Here is a 25,299-nt window from a genome sequence, read left to right as displayed (position 1 = left end):
CTTTATGCATCCTTCATGTTTTAGAAAAAAGCAGGGACCACGCTGGGGTAGAATGAGTGATAATTCAGAAAGGACCAGCCCTTTGTGGAGTATGTTTTTCACCTGCTCAGGCTCCTATCCCCCAGTCTCTGGGGCTCTAAGCTCAAACTACCAAAGGCCAAGGAGACAGCCCAAGCTAAATTAAAGGAAACATCTGAGGTGAGAGACAATGTTGCTCTGCCTCACCACTGAGGTCAGTCAGCAGGGATGGGAATCACTTAGGGAGCCAAATTACTGTCACTTCCCTAAACAAGGGAAGGGGTGCTGGTTAGGTAGAATGATACCTCTCAGAGAATTTCTTAGCTAGTAGGGTCTGTAAAGATGACAAAGGAGGTCAGAAAACATTCTTTCAGAGAAAATGATGAATTCATTATGTCCGATCAGAGAATCTCCTTAAAGAAGGGGAGAGTATGCAGTGTCTTCTTTTCCCCCCCACAAACGCTTTTAGGGATACATTTTTTTTTTCACTGATTTTCATGGACTTTTGGACTGCTATAAAATATTGGGCTAATTTCTTCTTATTATTTTAAAAATGATTCACTTGTGGGCAGTTGGAGAACCAAAGACCCTAATGTTGTTTTCTTTACAAAGAAGGACTCAGAAAGTAGAAGAATTGGATATTTATGTGATTAATGTTTTATCATTTCTCTCACAGCCAGCCAGGACTAGGATGTTTTTTTTCAATTGAATACAGCAAACAAGCAAAAATATTAGATGATGAAGTGATGACACTACACTGACAAAAATTATTTTCCTCTATCTCAGCACATAGGTACCCATCTCTTACTGACTATTCTTTCCCTTGTCTGCCAAGTGAGGGTAATAATATCATGACCCTCATAGGAAATTTGGGAGGGTTCAATGGGGTGATGTCAAGAAAAGCAATTCATATATATGCATAACTCTTATGTCCAAGGCATTGTCCAAGTTTTACATTTCCCACCAACTTGCCTACAAGGCACAGGGGTGGAGAACAGAGAAATAAGCCGCTGGGTTCTAATCTTGGGTGGTGGTCATATCATTTGAGAAATCAGGAAAGGTTTAACATTTGTAACCCTCAGTTTCCACTTATTTAAAATGGAGTTTATATTAGTACCAGCTTTATCCGATTACTCTGAAAATGAAATAAGTTAATGAATGTAAAGGACTTGTCTGTAATAGGTATTAAATAAATAGAAGTCATTGTTATGACTAATCCTGCTCTTGGATTCTTTTAGGAGGTAGCCTGCCAGTAATGAAAGGACCAGTTCAGCTCTCATTATGAATATTTTTAACAGTGTAGATTCTATATTTGTACATGCTATCTGTTTGTGCTTTAGTTATTTGCTCCAAAGTATTTTTCACTTACCACAGTTTGAGATTTGAGTGGAATAAAATATATTTAAATGGGCCTCTGTGTAAAGGGAACATTTTTAAAAAAAAAACAGTAGACAGAGGAATAAATTCTCTATTTATCAATCTATCCATCTATTCATCTAAACTTTTTTGAAATTAGTACCTTATGTAGGGGACCAGATGGCTCAGGAAATTTGTAATCCTCATACTTTGCATTGCCAAAGTGCTTTTAAATTAAAAATCTAAAAGCATCTTACCAATATTAGCTCATAACTCATTAGAATTAACCTAAGATCTTTGGTTCGTTTCATCCCCAAGATGCTAATTAGCAAAAGCACTTCTTACTCTTACTGTTTGGGTGGCTTAAATAAAATGGTTACACTTTGTTTCTGAAGAGTATGCGTCTGCACTGTGATTGGTCAGTATTTTATAGCTTTGGTTTCACCAGAAAAATTTTAAAAATCATACAAGTAGGCAGAAGTTTCAAGATAGAGAAAACTATACAATAGGTATTTAATATTTTGAAGAAGAAAATACTTGAGCAGGAAATGAGAAATAGTGCATGTTTCATCATGTAAATGCCAGTGAATTATTGATGATGTAGAGAGTGTGAAAAAAATTTTGAGATTTTTAACTCAAGGAGATATACACAACTTCATAAGAACTCCTGAGATTTAGTGAAGTGAAAATCATGATAGACACTCCTGGTGAGGAAAGTTATACCTCTGTTTGAAGAGACACCTGCATGAGAATGGGAGGCACAAGGCCAAGAGAATGTTACGGGAAATCAGTGAAACTGATGATGCAATGTTCTGTTGAAAGTAAAAGTGAGAAATAAAACTAGCATTAGAGAGAGAACATGGATGCTGCATTTCAAGTATAGGTAACATAAATGGATAAGAAACAAGTTGCCTTGGTGATAGTGGAAGTCAGCTACCAGACTATCTGCTGAAATTCTCACTCAGCTACGAGTAGAGCTTATAAAACATTTGAGTCTTACCCTACATTTCGTGTCTTGCTACCAAGTCTTGTCAGATGAGGCCACCTTCATTTTGTGATAGAACTGGGAAAGGCTTTAGACCTAGTGAACCTGGATTTCAACAACACATTTGGTAAAATCTCTGGTTATCTTTATAGACAAAAATGGTAAAATGTCGATAGGATAATAGGTATGTACATTTGTAACTATTTAATCACATGCCAATAAGTGCTACTTAATGAAGCAAAGTTTATCTTTAGGGAACAAACTGCGCTTGTGCTCCTGTCAATGGTCTTATTTCTTTGCGTATTTTTCACAGTGACTTTGGTGATGACATAAATGGGTTACTCTCTTCTGATTACTAGATGACAGGAAAAAAGTCACGGAACTCAAGTATTTGCTTCGTGATCAAAAAGCTCTCTAAAGGATGAAATAATGGGTCAAGCATAATGAAGTGGGAACTAGAAGAGATAAAAATAAAGTTATACACATAGGATCCCCAGATCCCTCTGTTTTAATATGTAATAGGGAATATGAAGCTGAACAGTAGTAACACATTTTATGGAGCTATACTAGTCCATTCTCACACTGCTAATAAAGACATACCCGAGACTGGGTAATTTGTAAAGAAAAAGAAGTTTAATGGACTCACAGTTCCACATGGCTGGGGAGGCCTCACATGGTGGCAGGCGAAGGAGGAGCAAAGGCACGTCTTGCAAGGTGGCAGGCAAGACAGCATGTGCAAGGGAACTGCCCTTTATAAAACCATCGGCTCTCTTAAGAACTTATTCACTATCACGAGAACAGCACAGGAAAAGCCCACCTTCATGATTCAATTACCTCCCACTGGGCCCTTCCCATGATACATAGGGACTATGGCAGCTACAAATTTAAGATGAGATTTGGGTGGGGACACAGCCAGACCACATCAGAGACTCAATGTTTAATTGATTCTGAAAACCCAGCATATGTCAACACTGTGATGTAACTACTAGAAAAGCTGTGTGTTTCATGGACATTTATATAACGTTAGTACTGATGAGATGACAGATTCCCTTTACCCTGTGCTAGTCAGACTAGACTTGGACCATGGTGGTTCATTTTAGAGGCCATATTTTAAAAAGACATTGATGAGCTGATATATACCCAGAATTATTGTGGGTGACTATAGAGGAGAACTTGGGACAGTATTTGTAAAATGTAGGGTGAGAGGAGTGGGTTAGGTGGGGTGTTGGGGTTTCGTAGCAGTATCAGGAAGGTACTCCTAAAGACAGATGAACTAGAAGAGTGGAGAGTTGATACACATCTTGTTAGAAATGTTATAAAGGACTTAAGAGTCAGCTAGTGTGTTGGACTAGCAACCTCTGATGGTCTTCCAAATCCAAGATGCCAGAAATCTAACAAAATCTTAATTTGAATGACCAATGGGTATGAAAGTTGATATTAAAGAAATGAAGTAAATGGAGAATCATTGGCATGCAAAGAAAAAAAAAAAACCCTCAAGCCAAAATCTCTGGTTCTCTACCACATGTTTCACAGTATGTTTCTACACATCCTGTTTCAAAGTAGTGCACAAAGAAAAAGGCCCTCAGATGGTAATTAGCCTCTGAACTTTTCTTTAATTTGGAGTTTGAATTAGTTTATTCACTCTTAATAGGGGCCTTTGGGTTGACACCTGGAGGTAGCCTACATGTCCCAAATCTTCTAGCAGGCTTCAGAGATGAACTCAAATCCCTACTATATTTGACTTTCACTGAGCCTTTGATGTTTGCTGTCCCTTGTTTAGGTTCTGGAATAAAAATACTGACCACAAAGACAATCCTATCACTCATAGTTGCATGCAATTTCTCTGAATATTGCTTTCAATCACGAATGATCATTTTTTTGGAAGCAAAGACCAAGTACCTTTTGGGTCAAGATCATCTTCATTAATATATGTTTTTTTTCCAAATCTAAATAATGTTTTGTTTTTTTTTCTAAAAGAAGCAATACTTCAGTACATGCTTCGATGTCTAGCCTTTAGTTTTATTTTGATTTCACAATAAAATATGAGTGTTTCAAAGGCTGGAACCATCTTTGAATCCTCAGCACTTACCTCACTTTTGGCACAGTGCAGGTGCTCAATGAATGCTTGTTGGACTTAAAAGCTTACTGATGATTCGATTAAAGGACATTAAAGAAATATGACAAATAAATACCGGAAGTGATCCTGGATCCTGAGCCAACAAAAGGGCCTTCAAGGGACAATGGTTGAAATTTGAATAAGATTTGACTAGAGATTAATTATGAATTTTAATGTTAATTTTCTGATTTTGATAATTGAACTGTGGTTATTAACACTAGTTACTATTGTAAATATAGGAATATTTGAGGAATCTTGTATACAGGGATTCTTTGTACCATTTTTGCAAATGTATTAGAAAACTGAAAAAATAAAAGAAAAATATTTTTCAATGATATCACTTAGCAGCCTCAGAGGAGATTAGAACAATATTAGTTAGCATTTTTTCTAAGGCCTAGATATTTATGGGACAGGAGGAAGTGGTCTTGCATCTTGCATAAATCACAAGCTTGTTCTAAGGTACTATTGGCAGGCGTCACTTGGAATTAGGAATATCAGATCACAGGAAAGTGGCTGGTTGTAGAGAAGGCCATTTGTCCAACCCTGAACTTTATAACTGATTGTCAAACAAACTGATGTAGAGTGAGTTCTCTTTAATTTTACAGAGTAGCCTAAAAGATGACTTCAAGCTGACTAGGATTTAATTTTCAATGCTAACCTTCAATTAATTTGTAACTTTTTTGGCACTTGGTTTGCTGCAATGGCTGTAATTATGTTGTTTTCTGAATGATGAATTCATTCAGTGCATACTCTCCAGACTGTTTATACAGCTGGAAAATAGCAATGGTAATAGATGAGGGGAAAGAAGTTAATAACAAACTTACTTAAAAAATTCAGTTATCTGTGTGTGTATTTTTAAGTGTCTCCTGAGCCATTATTTGGTAGCTTAAACTAAATTTTTCATGGCCACCATTTTAAATGAGCTAGTAATAAAATCGCTAGATGTTTTAATATTTTAAATGCTGTCTTGAATGTAAATGCATATTTGACATTGCAAAGGAGGCAGCTTAATGCCTTTTAATCCTTTGTTCACCATTTGCTGAAGAAAGCCATGTTGGTTTTCCATTAAGGAAACCAAAGCTGTCATCTACAAATTTCTTCTTAGCCAGAACTGCTCTTAGCATTTTCTAGAATTCTTTCTATGATCAATTCAAACCCAGGCAGGGTATATTACTGCCATATTGGTTTCAGCTGATGAGTCATAAAAATTGCCTGTCAGGCAAATGAGGAAACTTGCAGATGATCTTTGGAGTTTTATAATACACAGTCTTTCACCTTAACTTCTATTTAGACAAAAGAACGTTCTTTATCAGTAGAAATTTTCTTTTGATCGTAAATGCCCACCTTGTGGTTTGTAACCTTGTGTTTAACAAAGTACTGCAAGAGCTATCAGTTGGAGTGAGGCTGATTCGGAGTTACACAGACTGCTTGACCCTAGACCCTGAGTTTCTGATTTAGAAGGTCTGGGATGGGGCTGGGAATTTACATTTCAAATTAGTTCTCTGGCATTGCAGGTACTGCTGGTTCAGAGACCATGCTTTGAGAACCATTACTCTAAGGCAGAGGTCAGCAAACTACAGCTCCTGGGTCAAATCTGGCTACCCACTTATTTTTGTAAGAGAGAAATTCATTGAAACACAGTCATGCTCAATTATTTACATATTGTCTACTGCTGCTTTTGAACTACAATAGTAGAAATTCAGTAGTTACAACAGAGACCTGATGGTCTGCAAAGCTTAAAAGATTTATTACATGACTTTTATAGAAAAAGTTGGCCAAATCCTACCCTAAGGTGTTACCTCTAATCCTGTGACCCAGTGTGGCTGAGGTGTGGATGTGGTCAACCCTGAGCAACAGAAGTGCCCTCGACTGTCCCGCACCTGTCCTGCCCTTCTGCTTCTGCAGTCACTCTTGGAAATGGCTCTGTTATTGGTCACTTACTCTTTATTCACCTGTTTCCTCCTCAGAGGGTATTTGCACCTGAATGTTTCTCTCTCATTACACGGTTAAAAAAAAAAAAAAAGACTTCTCCCTAGGGAAATACATTTGCCATATCACAAGCAAAAGGAGAGTTCATTTTGCCATAGGAGCAGAGAGCTCCTGGGAGCGGGGAAATCCTCGCTTCTCTGTCTCGGTGTGAGACAGGTCCCTGACATGAACATCTCCCTCTGCCAAAGTGCACTCAGACAAGAAAAGAGAACTTTTCTTGTTTTGTGGCAGCTATTTCTCATTGTGGCCTCCTGTGCTTGGCCTGAGACCTTAGCTCCAATGGATAAAATCCATTTTTGACACTGTTCCTGGGTGAAGGAGAAAAGTTAATCTCACAGATGTCTAGATGTTTATCCTCACTCAAACCAGTTACTAGTCCTCCCACCGGCCTGTGAGGAAACTTCCATTTCCTGAGACGGACACCTGGACTCCAGAATTTTTTGATATCCAACATCTCTCTACATTTCCCGCCTTTCTAGGCATCACCCAAATATTTGAGTTGCACAGATATTTTATTTCTTGTGCTATGTCTTTTTTAATGGGTCTCTCTTGCCTAGAAAGTATGTCTTTCTCCAAGTCACATGGTTAATTTCCTCTGCATTGTATGTTCAGGTGGCACATCCTCAAGGAAGCTTTCCCTGCTTCCCTCAGGAATGCCCACTTAACCCTTCTTTAGGTACTCATGATTCCCTGTCATTTCAGCATAATTGAACTTTCCCTTTGTTTTATAATCACCAGACTTTTACATTGTTTGCTTACAGCTGCTATATTACCTTTCTCTGTATGTTCCAACCCTAGCACAATACTAAAATGTGGATAATATTCAAATGTAGGCTAAGCGAATAAATAATTCAATGAGATACACTCTCAGATGTGCAGAGCCTCCCTCACATCATTCATGCACCAAGAGTAGTAACTTGGTAATAGTTATGCCAATATGATTTTCCTAAAATAGAAGTAACACCCTTTTCTTCTGCTCCTCTACCTTTGGGAAAACTCAATTTTTATCAATATTTTGGGAAGTCACAACTTTGCTGATAATGGGTTTTCACACCTGTCAAATGGGTCTAATCCAGTCTGTTCTTGGAAACTCTCAAGATGAGTTATGGATCCAATGAGAATGATAAAAAGGAGCTTTGCAGAATCAGAGACACTGCACAAACTATGGCATTATTATACACACCTTTTAAAAGTGTCATGGTGCCATTTAATCTTCTCTTGTTCTGAGAATCATCTTGACCTTAGGAATTCACTCTTCAGTTTGAAGTTGGATAAACAAAAGTAAAGCTTCAACGTCCTTTCTTTAGAATTAAAGAGGAAAGTTGGTGATTATGCATGTTTGTATTCTGTGCTTCTTAGAACTGTTAGCAAGTGTGTCTAGAGAGAGATCAGCTCTCAAGGCCCTATATTTTAAACATCTGTTTTTAAACAATAGATTTCTCTTTAGAGACACTCATTGCTTTGACATTTGTAGATTTGCTGCAATGGAACGTCAATAACCATGCAGTGTTAGAAAGTATTTCCCCTTTTTGCATGGTCCCTCTGAGGAGAGGTAATTCATACATCTTCTAAAGCCTGAACCATGGCATCACCCAGGTGGAAGGGAAACTTTTAAGGCCAGTGAGCATGGAATCCTCTCATTCCATCCCAATTATGGAAACACCTACACTAAATAGCACATCAAAAATTACAGTGCTTGGCTTTGAATGAGCATATAGGCATATATCCCTGAATATGCAGTATCCGTACTAACAAAAAGAAGTCATTCTTGCACCCTTTATAACATTGGTGTCACTTGTATCTTCGCTTCATTTGAAATCCTGAGATTACATTTAATCACTGTTCTTTTTCTCCATTCATTGATTCATTGATTCATACAATAAACATGTATTAAATTTTGACCGTCTGCCAGGGACTGCGCTAAGTGCTTAAGACCAAGCTCTGGTCTTGCCCAAGGATGAGGCTGACGGCTAACAAGGAAGAAAATGTATCTTTAAACAAAATGATATAAATGACACAAAACAAAAGAAAATGGAACAAATGGCAGGTCTTCCTTTATAAATATGTATATTTAGCTAGGACCTCTAAGACAGGCTTGCTTCTTGAGGGAAATGATATTTAAACTTTGGCTTGAAGGCTGAGTTCTTCAGATGAGTAAAAGAAAGAAGAGAGTGATTTTAATGTAGAAGGTAGAGTGTGCAGTCAAAAGGCTCATGGAGTACAGTGTGTCAACTCGGAATAATAAGTTGTTCAGTGTGGCTGTGGTTTTTGGAAGTGGAGGGGGAGGAATAAGAGATAGGAAAACTCAACAGAATTTGGGTTTTGGAGGACCTTGACTGCTAATGAGTTTGGCTGTTGTTCAGTGGAGAAGAGGGAATCATTGAGGAATGTTAAGCTACTTCATCACAAGAAATTAGGTGTTTTATCTGAAACTAGAACATCGAAATCCTCGCCATTTTTCTGAGAAGTGGCCTAGGCCAAGTAACACAAAGGATTGGTCTCTCACTCTTTCCTCTTATACCTTAGTCTCTCCAGATGAGTTTTAGAGTACATGAAATCTATTTTATTCTGAGATTGGTATCCTTAACATGAGTTCTGCCTTTTTCTCACTTTAGGAACTGAATATCTTGAGGCACTTACTCCTTATCAGTAACAAACCTATTCACTTTAGGTATGTTTTGGTGTGAAACAAAACCAGAGAATTACTTTTTAGGATAGAGATTAATAGTATTCATCACATTCAATACTTCTCTCCTTTCTGGCACACAGTAAGTCTTCCCAGCTTCCCTTGCACTTAGTTTGATCCACACAACTAGTTCTGGCCAATGGATTATGAACATAAATGATTAACTGTAATTTCTGATGAAAATACTTTAGGCTGGGTATGAGTTTTCTATTTTTTTCCCTCCTGCTGATGCAATACTAGTAGACTCAATATCAAAATATGACAGAACCTTCATCAGCTGGATTCCTGAATGACCATGTGGAGCAGAGAGCTACCTGCTGACCTGTGTCAGGAAAGAACCTGAAATTAATCTTTGTTGCATTATGCCACTGAGATTTTAGAATATATTTGTCACCGCACTCAGGGAGACATTGAGGATGTTTGGGGCCTGAAGATTATACAATTTGAAGGGTGGGTGCTTTTATAGAAACAGACACAAAACTAACTTACTTTTGCAAAATTAACAAAAGTATATGAACATGAAAACTCATTGCTAGGGCCTTCTTAGGACCTTGGAAGGGGTCTGGATGGTGAGGGGCCCTGGAGCTAAGCTTTTTTAGATTTGTAGTAAATCTACCTCTTCCCACAGCACAGCCTATCTTAATCTACTTTCCTAGAAACATTTGTATCCCAGGCCTATGTTTCATTATAGAAGGGAAAGCTTTTATCTTTGTATAGGGAAATTTATGCATTCCTGTAAAGATAGGGACCATTCTGGTGTAGGGCTCGTGAAGATTCCTTTTCCCTTGAAACTGTTACTTGGGGTGACATCCACACTTGTGTATAAGCCCAATGACAACTTTTGCCTCTTTTGAAAGATAAATATATGTACCTTTGCAGTTGGAGGGGCTAGTTTGCCAAACGGCACAGCTTTTGCCCTCATCAGCTTTGAGAGTTTTCAGATTTCTCTCAGAAATTCTCTGTGATTGATTGATTGATAATAAATCTATTCATTTATTTAATGAATATTTATTGTGTTTGGTATTATTAGAATTGCTAGAAATATCATCATGAACAGTATATACATGGTACCTAACTCCTGAGAGTTAAAAATTTAGAAAATTAATTGATCTATTACTATCAAGATACATGGAACCTTAGTTAATTCTCTTTGATCTGTGGGGTAAGATTGTCCTTCTGAGCCAAATGGGTTCAATGACCTTTGCCCCTTTCCTTCCTTCCATTTGAGGTACTCAAATCAAATGAATTGGGTCATTCATGAAATTTGTTATAGCCTCAGGAAGAAAAGTTCTATTTAAATCCAAATCATTAGCACCAATAAATCTAAAAATAGACATATAAATTCATAATGCATTTAAATAACTCTAAAATAAATATGTGTGTTGATTAAGCAGTGCCATAATTGGAACTCTGGGTGGAAGTGGGATGAGGGGGAGATAAAATCACCTTTCTTCTAGTCGTTATTAACCACCAAAATTTAAGAAGTGTTACTTGGAAGAATAATTGTGAGAGTGTCTCTGATTACAAAGGGCAGGCCAATGTGATTAGTTTCTATGAGACATTTTTGCAAACTGTATGTGCATTTCCTTTGAGTCTATTTCTTATTGTTAAAATTTTTGTTAAATTGCTAAAATCTCATAGCAGTCAAGTAGCTTTTGTGAGAATAGTGCTAAATGTGGAGCTTGGGTACACTCAGGTAATCATAGAAGTATGAATGGTGCTCATGGATTAGCATCCACTTTTTCTCCAATTTCATGCACTTTGTAGGCCATGGTGCCTCATTCTTATTGTGTGATACATAAAGGCTCAGTACTTAGAGATTTTCTGTTTTTAGTGTCAACCCCTTATTTTCTCCCCAATAAGAGCTATCTTTGTAACACCCACATATTTTAAATTAAAGAAAACATAAATACATGCAAAACTGTCATTGGCTTTTAAGGTATTATATAAGTGATTAAATTTTATCACGAAGAGACAACCAGCTAATGGTTTTAGTAGAACACATAAAACCTCATAAAATCCAAAAGTTAAATTTTGTCATATAACGAGCATCACTTAGAGAAACCAACAGAGTTTCCTTTTCCCCCTGAATAAATTCTAAACAGTCCTTAGAAAATGAATTACTGGACTGCAAATCAGGATGAAATATTTTATAGCTGTAAAACTAAAGCTACTTTCAGACCACTTAGTTGGAGGAGAAAAAAACGGGAGGGAGAGCAACTTGTCAACCCTGTTGTTGTGGCATCCCTGCCAATGGCATCAGATACTTGGCTCTGCCTCCATTTTAACAGTTTGACCTTGTTTAGAACAACCTGAATCTAATCGCCAGGCCTCCCTCACAATTCCCCCACCCATAATAGAAAGCACACACCTCCGAGAGCGCATTCAGCTGGAGCTTTGCCAATAGAAGTAATTACATGATGAAACTATTTAACTTTGACTAAAATACTCTCACCAGGTTCTTGCAAACGGTGTGTCTTATATCTTGTCGAAGCAATTTTATATCATGCCTTTAAAGTACAGTAATGGCCCCTTGCATTGACAGAATCCTCGTAAAAGGAGAAGACCAAGACCTGGCTCATGAAGTGGTATTGATTTTCTGAGTTCCTGCTCGAGTTGCCAAAGATACAACACTGTTGTTAGGGAGAAGAGATGCTTTGGCCTTCAATATCACAGGAGGGTTCCTCAGTAAGCACAGGCATCAGGAGGCCACAGTGATAAATAATGTGTTGGGGTGATAACTGCCTGTAGTACTTGGTTAGTTTTAAAGTGACTCAGCACTTGTTCATCCCAAATGCTTCTTGATGTCACCGGTGGCTGTGGAGGACTGTTCTATATATAAATAGTGCCCAGACTCTACGAGAGTGCCTCTTGAGGGTTAATTTACATGAATGATTTATTTTAGGCAGAATTTTCTAAATTTTAATCACTAAGAACAATGAACAGATTCAACTTCTAGCTAGAGTGATGGCTTCAATTTGTTGCTTAAAGAGAGTTTAAACGTGTCTGCAGATCCGTAACTATATATAATACAGGTTAAGTTAGTTTTTAGTCATTTCTAGTAAGTCCGTGTGAAAAAGATTTATAACCTTGAGCATAGCTCTACGTATGTCATTACAGACAGCAAGCAAAGGAAACCAAGCATCTTGATCAGACGCTTGCAAAATATACATTTCTACTGACCTACATAAGTGCATACAACTTAATCTTCACTTTTTTCCATTTTCCATTGACAAACTGCACAATGTCTAATATTGAATAAAAGTAGGAAGATGGATCTCTGACAATTTTCAAGAAAAATTGAAAGTTATGTTTTTTTATCTGTTGAGAATATGAATACCTATACTCAAAAACTTTTTTCCCTTTGGCGGTGGTGGGGGCTGTGCTACAGAGATGCAAATAATAGGAATAGCATTACATTGACATGGTTCTGAACCACACAGTATGTATCCTTAACTCCAGCCCTCACAGGGCTCATATGAGCACCCTATGAGAGGGAACCAGCAAGCACATGTGGTCACCTCTCACTCAGAAGACAGAGAAGGAAAACAAGAAGCAGAGGAAAAAACTGCAGCCCCTCTGTTAATTAAAAAGATATTGCCCATTCGTTTCTCTCTCCTCCCGGTTCCAACAAAAAGGAGGCCCTAGCAATTTGACTGTGATCAGGTGTACAGGTTGTACACTGCTTAATTTTCAGGAATTTCACTAAAGTCACAGGGCTTTTATTGAAACACCTTTGTTTGGTGGACGGGGTACTGTCTGCTTTGTAGTCTGCATGAACAGTGTCACTGGAATCGTGCAGTGCTCAGCCAGCATGGACATATGCAGCCACCATGGTGGAAGAGAAGTGATGTAATGAGATGTTCCTGCCTCAACCTCCTCATCCTCACTGGAAGCTGTTAGAGGCCACGGATAACTCCAGCCTGGTCTTGGGAGAGAAGAACTTAGAATCAAAGCTGAAATTGAAGTTTTAAAATAAATAGGAGTGGGTCTTAAATGAGGCAATTCTAACTACCAAAAGGAGCTGCAGACTTAGGAAATCAGACCAAGATGTTAAGAGAATGATTTACCAGGGGAAGAAGACAGGTGGACATGGTAGAATTAGGGGTCAGCTATAGAAAATAAATTAAACTGTATTGTTTCCACTTCAATGTGTTACAACACATGTAAAATGAGGTACATATGAAATGAGGAGATTATGGCTTTTATTTACTGCAGTCAGATAGTATTTTTTTTGGGTCCAAATCCGTACTGATTTTCTCATGAGTCTAAGAAAAGTTACTTGCCTGGAAATCAGCTTTGCTCAAGTTTGTACTCCACTTCCAGTAACAAGGTTTTCTCCTTGTCCTATGACTGCTGTGCATCCTATTTCCAAGGATGGGCTATCACTCCTCGGTCAGAATCCAGTCTTGTTGTGTTTCTGTATAACCTAATGCCTTCACAGCTGTGATCCTAATTTACTCTAAACAGTTGACTGAATCTCCCTCCTTTATCAGGGCCTTACTTTATCTGATGCCAACAATGTAAGGGCTCATTGAAATTCATATGGAGAGCCCCTCAAGCTAATTGATGTTGTTGGAGATGAGCTGGTGCAGGGCCTTTGAGGGCCTTGCTGTTTGGTCAGCAGCCTCTCAAGACACTGCATACCTTATTTCAGGTGGAAGGAAGCATTTTGTCAATCCCAATACCACCCAACGCTTACCATTTGGTTGCCAAGGAATGCTGTGATTCGTGGAGATGATCATGTTCTTGTTCTAAATGTTCTGTCATCTTAGATGGACGATCTAAGGATAGTTAAGGGTCCATTAGCCTGGGGCAAATGAGGAGGCGGTGCCCTCTGCAACTTGATGGAGGTCAGCTAAGGACAAATGAAAGATAACACTAATTCACACAGTGGGTAATAAAATGAGGGACCTCATTATCCTAAAAGGTGATACTGGCAGGAAATATAAATGGATTTTAAAAGGGTTTGGACAAATTTATGAAGGACAGATTCATAAATGGTTCTAGAGAGAAGTGGGATGCAGTCAACCTTTAAGGTAGATGTCAGAGAGGACAGTCATGCCTTCTTGGGCCCTGCCCCTTAGAGCTTCTCTTGGCAATAGGACCTAGAATTGGAGGGAACACAGGCATGGGTGATCAGTCTATTCCAGGCTGAGAAACACAAAGGCAGCAGCATGATGTGCTGGGGAGAATATGGGCTTTGGAGCCACACTACATTTCAGCTAGGTATCTCTGGGAAAAGTCAGGTGTCTGAAAAAAGGAGGAATAACATGCAATATGCACCTTGTCCAGTTTTGGGGATCCAATAAATTATGTGTAAACTATATTACAAGTCTAATACATGGTATGCACTCAAAAATTATAACTACCACTATTTAAGTAAATCCATGGAAATGAAAATGACACTCTTTGCTACTTTCCAAGCACAGTCACTTGTGCTGGGCTGGTAGATTCATCACATAATTATAAATAGTGCCCATAACTAGATATTTCATCTATGGAATTTGCATATTTTAGAAGACCATTACCCAGGGAATCTTGGTAAGCTGACATTGCTTTGAAGAGATTGATTCCAAGAGCAGCCTTAGGTATTGTGATTCGTTGATGTAATTTCAGAGACTTTGGAAAGTATTAGGTATCCACACCCCAGTCTCACGCCTCTTCCACATCTTACCTCTTCGCAGAATTTTCTATATAAAGGACAAGACTTCTTATAGCTTTGAAAGTTTTCCAGATTCCTTTCTGAGGAAAGAAAAGATACATCTAATAAGAACTGCTCATCAGCATCACAGCCACTACCACCCTGCTGAAGAATTTGAACTTTGAGAAGTTTACCAAAAATGAATAAATAAAAATGTAAAAATCTTTGTAATGCTAAAGTTGATAAGATTTAGAGGTAGGTGACACATTTGTTTAGGAAAATACTCTGAGGAGTTCTATTTCCTGAGAAGGAAAAACTCCTTTGAACTTAATGAAAATAATTAAGAGAAAGCAATCACATAGTTTTGTAAAAAGTATTCACCAAGTAATTTAAAAAATATATGTAATTTGTGTTTTACAGTGGCAGTCAATAAAGGAGAGGGACAAGAGCCTTTTGCTTCAGTGTCTAGGGAACAAAATGACCAGTAAGAAATTTCCTGGGACAGGGATGGCCAAAGGACTTAAAGATTAATGATATTTGGTTTTCTATTTTAGGTGGTTCTTATTTTGTGCTATGCCATGGTCTCTTCTGTTTTACCCAAACTATAAATTAAAGTTAGGCACACACAATAACTTTGTACTGATACAGTGCCTGGGAGAACGAAAAGCACAGAGATGAGGATGCACATGGATTGGTAAAGTGGTCTAGGAAAAAGAAGTAGTCTGAGAAGGCATGACTGTATATGTAAAGGAATCAATGGGAGTGACCAAGAAAGTAAGACTCCTCTTTTTTTCGTGGACATTCCCAAATATTTTCAGGATCGAACTACTTTTCCATGTGTAGGACTGGGCTGAGTCATTTCATTAGGACATTTAGAGAGGAATATGACCCTAAAAAATGGGAGGAGGACTTGGGAGAATCATATTATATGGATGTTATCAGTCAAATCCCATTGAAATGAATGAAACTTTAAGATCCCAAAGTTGACGATATATGTTAATTTAACCACTGTCAATTATGGAGACATGTACCAAAGCAAATAATACAAGTCAAATTAATATTATTATTTACACATGCACAGTGCTTGAAACTTTACAAAATACTTTCATCTCTATTATATATTTGGCTAAACCACCCTCTGAAATAGGTAGCAAATTATGGCAATTTTATATTTTACCAAATGTAGGTACCCAGAAATCTCATCTTTCAAGAAGTTATACTTCACTGTATGCAGGTAATGCTTTGGATATTTGTTTTAGGTTAAACATTTGACTCACAGAGTTGGTTAGAGAACCCACATGGAATGAAATGTTGGTTTTGTTACAATTTGTGAACCCTGGTATTCAACATTAATTTAGAAAATGTGGAGGGGACATTTGCTGAGCCAAATACACAGGTCTCTGGTATCTTGGACACACAGAACAATATGTAAAGTAATAGCAAAAACAAACAGCTTAGGAAAAGCAAAGCAAGGTATTTTTGTAATTCCTGAAAAGGATTTACAACCTATATAAACATGAATCATAAACCCATCGGCAAATAGATCCAAGCTCTTTCAGGAAGATGTTTCGTTTATATATGGGAACTAAAAACTCAGGATAAGAGAGAGGGTCAACAACAAAAAAAAGATTCACATTACTCAAAACACATAATACCGTGGTAAGTGATTATTCTGACATTTTAGTTATAGATATTTGATTTTAATTTCCTCAGCACCTGTGCTCACTTTCTAGGGAGAAGGCATGCCAGTAATCCTCTCAGAATTTGGGGGGTTCTATATCCTTATGGAAGGCCTCCTCTTTAAAATATTAGAAAAGTTCCTCTGTTAACTTTCTACTCTACGCCCACTAGAAAGTGTCAAATTGTCTCTATTAAGTGGGACATAAAGGCATCTAATCCAAGCTTTGTGACATACTAGGTGAGTGCCCTTGAACAAGTTGCTTATATTCATCCATTTATTCAATTAATCAGCAGATATTTATTGATTTCCTATCACATTTTAAACACCATATTTATCACAATGGTCAAAGTGAACATGAGAAAACATAGCACTTACCATTTAGGAAAGTGCTTGAAATAGGAAAGAAGAGTTTAGAATAGTGTCTGGCATCCAGGAGGTCCTCTAATAAATGTGTCTAATGAATAAAAGAAAACCCAGAAAATATGCAAGTAAAAAAAAGAAAGAAATGCACATACATACATACAGACAGACACACACATGTCTTTAATATGTTGGTGTATATTCAGACTGTTTTGCATGAATATGGAAGCATCTATGAGTTGAGTTTATGCTATACATACATACTGTTTTGCAATTTGATTTTTCTTCTCTTAATAAAATACATACTAAACATTAGTTAGCACTAATATTAGTTAATACTTTCTCATAAGCTAACCATTTTAGTTTTTCTGAAAAATTTCCTGCAGAAATGATAAACATCCCCTTTCTTGTTCTACCTTCTACCTGAAGTTTAAGTTTCATGGTCTTTCACACTTTTCACACATTGATTTATGCACATTTTATTTAATCATATAGGGATTTTATTTTTGTTTTACATAGATAGTTTATATATGTATGTGTGTGTGTATATATATATTTATGTATCTATGTATGTATGAATATGAAATGTGCTTTTTAAACATATATCATGGATACCCTTCAGATCAAAAGGACCTGGATAATATGAATTGAATACTATATCATGATATGAATAAACAAGTTTATTCACTTGTTTCCCCACTGATGATTATTCAGATTATGTCCCCTATTTTTTTTTTTTTTTTTTTGAGACAGTCTTGCTCTGTCACCCAGGCTGGAATGCAGTGGAGCAATCTCAGCTCAGTGTAATCTCTGCCTCCTAGGTTCAAGCAATTCTCCTGCCTCAACCTCCCAAGTAGCTGGGACTACAAGCATATACCACCATGCCCGGCTAATTTTTGTTTAGTAGAGATGGTGTTTCGTCATGTTGGCCAGGCTGGTCTCGAACTCCTGACCTCAAGTTATCTGCCCGTCTTGGCTTCCCAAAGTGCTGGGATTACAAGCATGAGCCACCTTGCCCAGCTCCACTTTTTTAAACCAATTTAAAAAGTTTCCCAATAAATGTGTTTGTAATATATCCTTGAGGACTGATATTTCTACAGGATAGAATCACAGAAGAACAATTCCTGAGATAGAAGTCTTTATTTTTAATAAATATTGACAAATTGTTTTCCAAAATGCTTAGGAATCCATATTTTATCAGTAGTGTATAAGAGAACAATTTTCCCCACATCCATAGCAGCACCATGCACTGTCCTGGCATGAACTTTCAGGGACTCTCTTGGCTGAGAAGACAGTTATACGCGGTTGCCTCTGCCTGGATTCTAGGCCCTCTGTAACATGAATTCAATTTAACATTTGGGTATTACTCCTCATTACTGTTCTGTTCTACAGAAACCCTTCATTTTAGCCAAAGTAATTGCATTGTTTCTAAAACCAATTTCATCTCTTCTTATTCTTTCCCCTTTGCCCAGGGCTATTCTTCCACATCCTCTTGGGTTTTTCTCCCATTCTGCCACCTCTCTCCTTCTGTTAAATTTTTCCCTGCTCTTCAAACTCCATGTATTCTCTCAGTGCTCTTGAAACCCTCAACTGTGTTCCTCTCCACACTTTTTATTCACGATATGTCATTCATGCCTGTTTTGTGGCATTTTTGTATATTTTATCATATACAGTTCTTTATGTACTTGCTTATTGCCCGTAATAAGCAGTAACATCTCTGAAGACAGAGGATGTGTCTCCTCATTAGTATTTTTCATATTGACACTTTAATTTTTATCAAATTGAATTGAGGGATTAATGAGATATTCCATTGTGCTCATTAAATGCAGGGAAAAAGGCAAAAGCAGCATTAAGAAATTGAGTATATTTCACATGCAAGTTACTAGGAGAATGAGGACTCCTTTCTTTCAAAATCAGGAACAAGAGGAGAACACAGTTTGGAGATGAAATTAATATATTTGGGCGGGATTCATTTCGGTACCATCGGCCATCCAGGTGGCAGTATACAAAAGGAGGTGGCTGCATGTAATGCATATTTTAGAGAGAGCTGGAACTTAAAATACAAAGATACACTTTTCTCAATTTATTTGAGATTTCATTTTATACATTTTGAGGCCAGACTGAGGTAGCACATGGGTAAAAATAGGTGAAATGATTACTTTCTATGTGTAAACACTGTGTGAAGTGAAATTGGGTAAGAAACTGGCTAACAGGTTTCAATCTCCCATTATTCATTCCAAAGATCACATAGTGGAAATCTTATTTTCTCAAGAGAGGCAAGTTGGTGATAGTCACACTTCTGTTCCTTTGTTTTGTGAATATTGCTCTTGGTTCTCTCTAGGGCTGGCTGACGTTCAGTAGCTGTCCCATGCCTGTGTGGTCATTTACGTTTTACAAGATATTGAAATCCTTCCCCATTGAATGTTAGATCATTTATGCCCCATGGGAGTGCCGTCTTGCCATTACCCTGAAATCCGAAACCCCACTCTTAGAACCACTTTTTCCTCACTGCCTCCTCCCATCTTCTTAACCTCAGACTTCCTCAAGATCTGACAACTAAATGTTGATACCTGACAAGGTAGAGCTCTCGATGATCTGGTTATAGCTCTGGGCCTGGTGGGGTCTACACACAACTGGATTATCCCCAGATTCTCAGCCATCACATCTTTGAATCCACACAAAGCATGGTTGAGGTGCCCCCTCTCTTATTTGAACAAGGAGTTCATCACTTGTCCATCTGAACATGAACCTTCTGCATCCATAGAGTGCTACGCAGTCTCAATAAGTGGTTAATACATTAAACCGGAGCTACAAAAACTCGTGATGTTGAAGCGGTTCATTGTAAAAAAAATACTGTAAAAAATTATCTCAGAGAGGACAAATATATGCAAACCCTGTTTGTTTCCATGTTTGCATTTAAAAGTGGCGAAGGCTACTTAATGAGAGATGACAAAGAATGCCCATTTGTGAATTTAAATCTGATTTGTTTTAGTATAGTTTTTACCAAGTAAAGCACTGAGGGAAGCTCTGTGCTACTGCTGTTACTGGTGTTATTTAACTTATCTGTACTTTCTAATAAAAAAGGTGAAGAAATAAAAAACTATTGATCTTTATTTATTGACTTCCTTGTGAGGATAGTTAAAGTTGACACAGATCAATCACAATAAAGCTAAATGGATGATATAGTGTAACACAACCTAGGGTTGCAAGTGGAGTTTTAATTATGGGAACATTAATGTTTTTCTGTATGCAAATTGGGTAGGAATGGGATTTTCTAAGTACACAGGGACCAGGGAACAGAGTTTACAGAATTCTTACCATCTCCACACATGCTTCAGCAAAGTTTCCAGCTCCTTGGGGAGCAGAGAAAAGGAGGAAGAAAAGGAAGTCAAATAGCCATTTCTCAAATTTCTCATTAAATCTGTGTTTTACCCTGTTCCTCTTTGGAAATCCTAAATGAGATTAATATCTGACATTGTTAAGAAAGAGAAAAGGGAGATACACAAAGGTGGTGAAGCAGCCTACCAAAAGCAGAATATCAGCCTTGAGCTTAAAAGAAATATTGTAAATAATTAGAAAATATTGTAGTTTCAGTTGCACACATCAACCCCATACACCACATCATTAGAGTCATTTTCCCTCTGCTTTTTACTCTCATCACTTTTCCATGTTTCTAAGCTGTCAGGGGAAAAAAGCAATCTCTGTTGGAAAAAAAGAATGTTACCAATGGAGAGTTCTCATCTTCTTTTTTATATTTTATTTTTATTTATTTTAATTTTTGTGGGTACATAATAAGTGTATATATTTATGGCTTACATGAGATAAGGCATGCAACATGTAATAATCACATCAGGATAAATGTATTTATTTTTTGTGTTAAGAACAATCCAATTATATCTTCTAGTTATTTAAAAATGTACAATTAAATCATTTTTGACTATAAACACCCTGTTGTGCTAGGAAATAGGTCTTATTAGTTCTTTCTATCTACTTTTTTGGTACCCATTAACCATCCCTACTCCCCCAAAACCACTGCCCTTCCCAACTCTGGTATCCATCTTTCTACTCTCTATCTCGTTGAGTTCAAATATTTTCATATGTATCTTTCACAAATAAATGATAACATGCAAACTTTGCCTTTCTGTGCCTGGGCTATTTCACTTAGCATAATAACCTCCAGTTCCATCCATGTTATTGCAAATAACAGGGTCTCATTCTTTTTTATGACTGAATAGTACTCCATTGTGTATGTTTACCGCATTCCATTATCCATTCATCTGTTGACGGACACTTCAGTTGCTTCCAAATCTTAGCTATTGTGAATAGTGCTGCAGTAAGCATGAGAGTGCAGATATCTCTTCAATATACTGATTTTCTTTCTTTTGGGCACATACCTAGATGTGGGCGGAGGATTACCTAGGTGCCGAGGCAAGAGACTGAAGGCACAAACTGTTCCAGTATAATAAACAAAATAGTTAGAATAAGAATAGTCATAATACAAATTAGATACAGAGATGGTCATGGACAATTATCAATCATTATTATAAACATTATTAATCATTAGCTTTTAATATTACTCTTTGTTGCATTACTAATATAACCTAGAAATAACTGGCGGGTATAGGGTCACGTGCTGAAGGGACATTGTGAGAAGTGACCTAGAAGGCAAGAGGTGAGCCTTCTGTCATGCCCACATAAGGGCCGCTTGAGGGCTCTTTGGTCAAGCGGTAAAGCCAGGGTCTGGGAAGGCACCCGTTACTTAGCGGACTGCGAAAGGGAGTCTCCTTTCCTTGGAGGAGTCAGGGAACACTGCTCCACCAGCTTCTTGTGGAAGGCTGGATATTATCCAGGCCTGCCCGCAGTCATCCCGAGGCCTAAACCCCTCCCTGTGGTGCTGTGCTTCAGTGGTCACGCTCCTTGTCCACTTTCATGTTCCTCCCGTACTCCTGGTTCCTCTTTGAAGTTCGTAGTAGATAGCAGTAGAAGAAACAGTGAAAGTCTTAAAGTCTTTGAGCTTTCTTATAAGTGCAGAGAAGAAAACGCTGACATATGTTGCCTTCTCTCTCTGCTTCAGCTACCTAAAAGGGAAGGGTCTCCTATCCTGTAATCACATGACTTCCTTCACCTTGTCAATCACTTAGAAGATTCACCCTCCTTACCCTTCCCCCTTGTCTTGTATGCAATAAATATCATCCAGCCCAGACTTTCGAGGCCACTACCGGTCTCTCCATCTTGATGGTAGTGGTCACCTGGGCCCAGCTGCTTTCTCTTTACCTCTTTGTCTTGTGTCTTCATTTATTACAATCTCTCGTCTCCGTACACGGGGAGAACACCTGCTAAGCCCCGTAGGGCTGGACCCTACACCTAGGAGTGAGATTGCTGGATTGTATGATAGCTAAAGTTTTAGTTTTTTGAGGAACCTCCAAAATTCTTCACAGTGAATTAGTGATTGTACTAATTTATGTTTCCACCAACAATTTATGATGGTTCTCTTTTCTCCACATTCTTGTCAGCATTTGTTATTGGCTGACTTCTAGATAAAAGCCATTTTAAGTGGAGTGAGATGATATCTCATTATAATTTTTATTTCCATTTCCCTGATGATCAGTGATGTTGAGCACCTTTTCATACACCTGTTTGCCATTTGTCTTCTTTTGAGAATTGTATATTCAGATCTTTTTCCTATTTTTTTGTTTTTTTTAATGAAGGAAAAAAGGTATATACTTTAATATACTACTTAGATACATTAGATAATATCATAACACAGCTCCCTCTCCTGTTGTCCTTCTTTATACTTGAGCCTTTTGTCCCAATTATTTAATTGAACCTAAAATTTTAAAGTTCTCTTAGAGTAAATCTTTACTTTGACAAATAGCAAGATTAACTATTTTTTAAATTTAATTTAATTTTATTTTATTATTATTATACTTTAAGTTTTAGGGTACATGTGCACAATGTGCAGGTTAGTTACATATGTATACATGTGCCTTGCTAATGTGCTGCACCCATTAACTCGTCATTTAGCATTAGGTATATCTCCTAATGCAATCCCTCCCCCCTCCCCCCACCCCACAACAGTCCCCAGAGTGTGATGTTCCCCTTCCTGTGTCCATGTGTTCTCATTGTTCAATTCCCACCTATGAGTGAGAACATGTGGTGTTTGGTTTTTTGTCCTTGTGATAGTTTACTGAGAATGATGATTTCCAATTTCATCCATGTCCCTACAAAGGAGATGAACTCATCATTTTTTATGACTGCATAGTATTCGATGGTGTATATGTGCCACATGTTCTTAATCCAGTCTATCATTGTTGGACATTTGGGTTGGTTCCAAGTCTTTGCTATTGTGAATAGTGCCGCAATAAACATACGTGTGCATGTGTCTTTATAGCAGCATGATTTATAGTCCTTTGGGTATATACCCAGTAATGGGATGGCCGGGTCAAATGGTATTTCTAGTTCTAGATCCCTGAGGAATGGCCACACTGACTTCCACAATGGTTGAACTAGTTTACAGTCCCACCAACAATGTAAAAGTGTTCCTATTTCTCCACATCCTCTCCAGCACCTGTTGTTTCCTGACTTTTTAATGATAGCCATTCTAACTGGTGTGAGATGGTATCTAACTGGTGTGAGATGGTATCTCACTGTGGTTTTGATTTGCATTTCTCTGATGGCCAGTGATGGTGAGCATTTTTTCATGGGGTTTTTGGCTGCATAAATGTCTTCTTTTGAGAAGTATCTGTTCATGTCCTTCGCCCACTTTTTGATGGGGTTGTTTGTTTTTTTCTTGTCAATTTGTTTGAGTTCATTGTAGATTCTGGATATTAGCCCTTTGTCAGATGAGTAGGTTGCGAAAATTTTCTCCTATTTTGTAGGTTGCCTGTTCACTGTGATGGTAGTTTCTTTTGCTGTGCAGAAGCTCTTTAGTTTAATTAGATCCCATTTGTCAATTTTGTCTTTTGTTGCCATTGCTTTTGGTGTTTTAGACATGAAGTCCTTGCCCATGCCTATGTCCTGAATGGTAATGCCTAGGTTTTCTTCCAGGGTTTTAGGTCTAACGTTAAAGTCTTTAATCCATCTTGAATTAATTTTTGTATAAGGTGTAAGGAAGGGATCCAGTTTCAGCTTTCTACATATGGCTAGCCAGTTGTCCCAGCATCATTTATTAAATAGGGAATCCTTTCCCCATTGCTTGTTTTTCTCAGGTTCATCAAAGATCAGATAGTTGTAGATATGCGGTGTTATTTCTGAGGGCTCTGTTCTGTTCCATTGATCTATATCTCTGTTTTGGTACCAGTACCATGCTATTTTGGTTACTGTAGCCTTGTAGTATAGTTTGAAGTCAGGTAGCGTGATGCCTCCAGCTTTGTTCTTTTGCTTTTGCCCATTTTTAAATTGAATTATTAGATTTTTTTCATACAAAGTTGTTTGAGCTCCTTATATATTCTGGTTAATAATGCTTTGTCAGATGGGTAGTTTGCAAATATTTTCTCCCATTCTATGAGTTGTCTCTTCACTTTGTTGATTGTATCTTTTGCTCTGCAGAACCTTTTTAACTTGGTGAGAGCCCATTTGTCCATTTTTGCTTTGGTTTCCTGTGCTGGTAGGGTATTACTCAAGAAATCTTTGCCCAGTCCAGCTTCCTGGAGAGTTTCCCCCAATGTTTTCTTTTAATAATTTCATAGTCTGAGGTCTTAGGTTTGTATCTTTAATCTATTTTGATTTGATTTTTGTATATGGCAAGAGCTCGGGGTCTAGTGTCATTCTTTTGCTTGTGGATATCCAGTTTTCCCAGCATCATTTATTGAGGAAACTGTCCTTTTCCCAATGTATATTCTTGTCATCATTGTCAAAAATGAGTTCACTGTAGATGTATGGGTTTATCTCTGGGTTCTCTATTCTGTTCTGCTGATCCATGTATCTATTTTTATGCCAGTACTGTGCTGTTTTGGTTACTGTAGCTCTGTAGTATAATTTAAAATAAGGTAATGCCATTCTTCCAGTTTTGTTCTTTTTGCTTAGGAGAGCTTTGGCTATTATGGGTCTTTTGTGGTTCTATATACATTTTAGGATTTTTTTCTATTTATGTGAAGTATGTCATTGACAGTTTGATAGGGATTGCATTGAATCTGCAGATTGCTTTGGGTAGTATGGACATTTTAACAAAGTTGATTTTTCCAATCCATGAACATGGAATATCTTTCAGTTTTTTGCTGTCCTCTTCAATTTCTTTCATCAGTGTTTTATAGTTTTTGTTGTAGAGATCTTTCACATCTTTGGTTAAGCTAATTTCTAGCTATTTAATTTTATTTGTGGCTATTGTAAATGGGATTACTTTCTTGATTTCTTTTTCAGAATGTGGCATATAGAATGTTACTAATTTTTGTATGCTGTTTTTGTATCCTGCAACTTTACTGAATTTGTTTATCAGTTCTAATAGTATTATGGTGGAGTCTTTAGG

This window comes from Gorilla gorilla, chromosome 12, assembly GCF_029281585.2.
Source record: "Gorilla gorilla gorilla isolate KB3781 chromosome 12, NHGRI_mGorGor1-v2.1_pri, whole genome shotgun sequence".
Classification (NCBI taxonomy): Eukaryota; Metazoa; Chordata; class Mammalia; order Primates; family Hominidae; genus Gorilla; species Gorilla gorilla.
The sequence above is the reverse complement of the archived record's forward strand: the minus strand, read 5'-3'. Positions refer to the sequence as shown.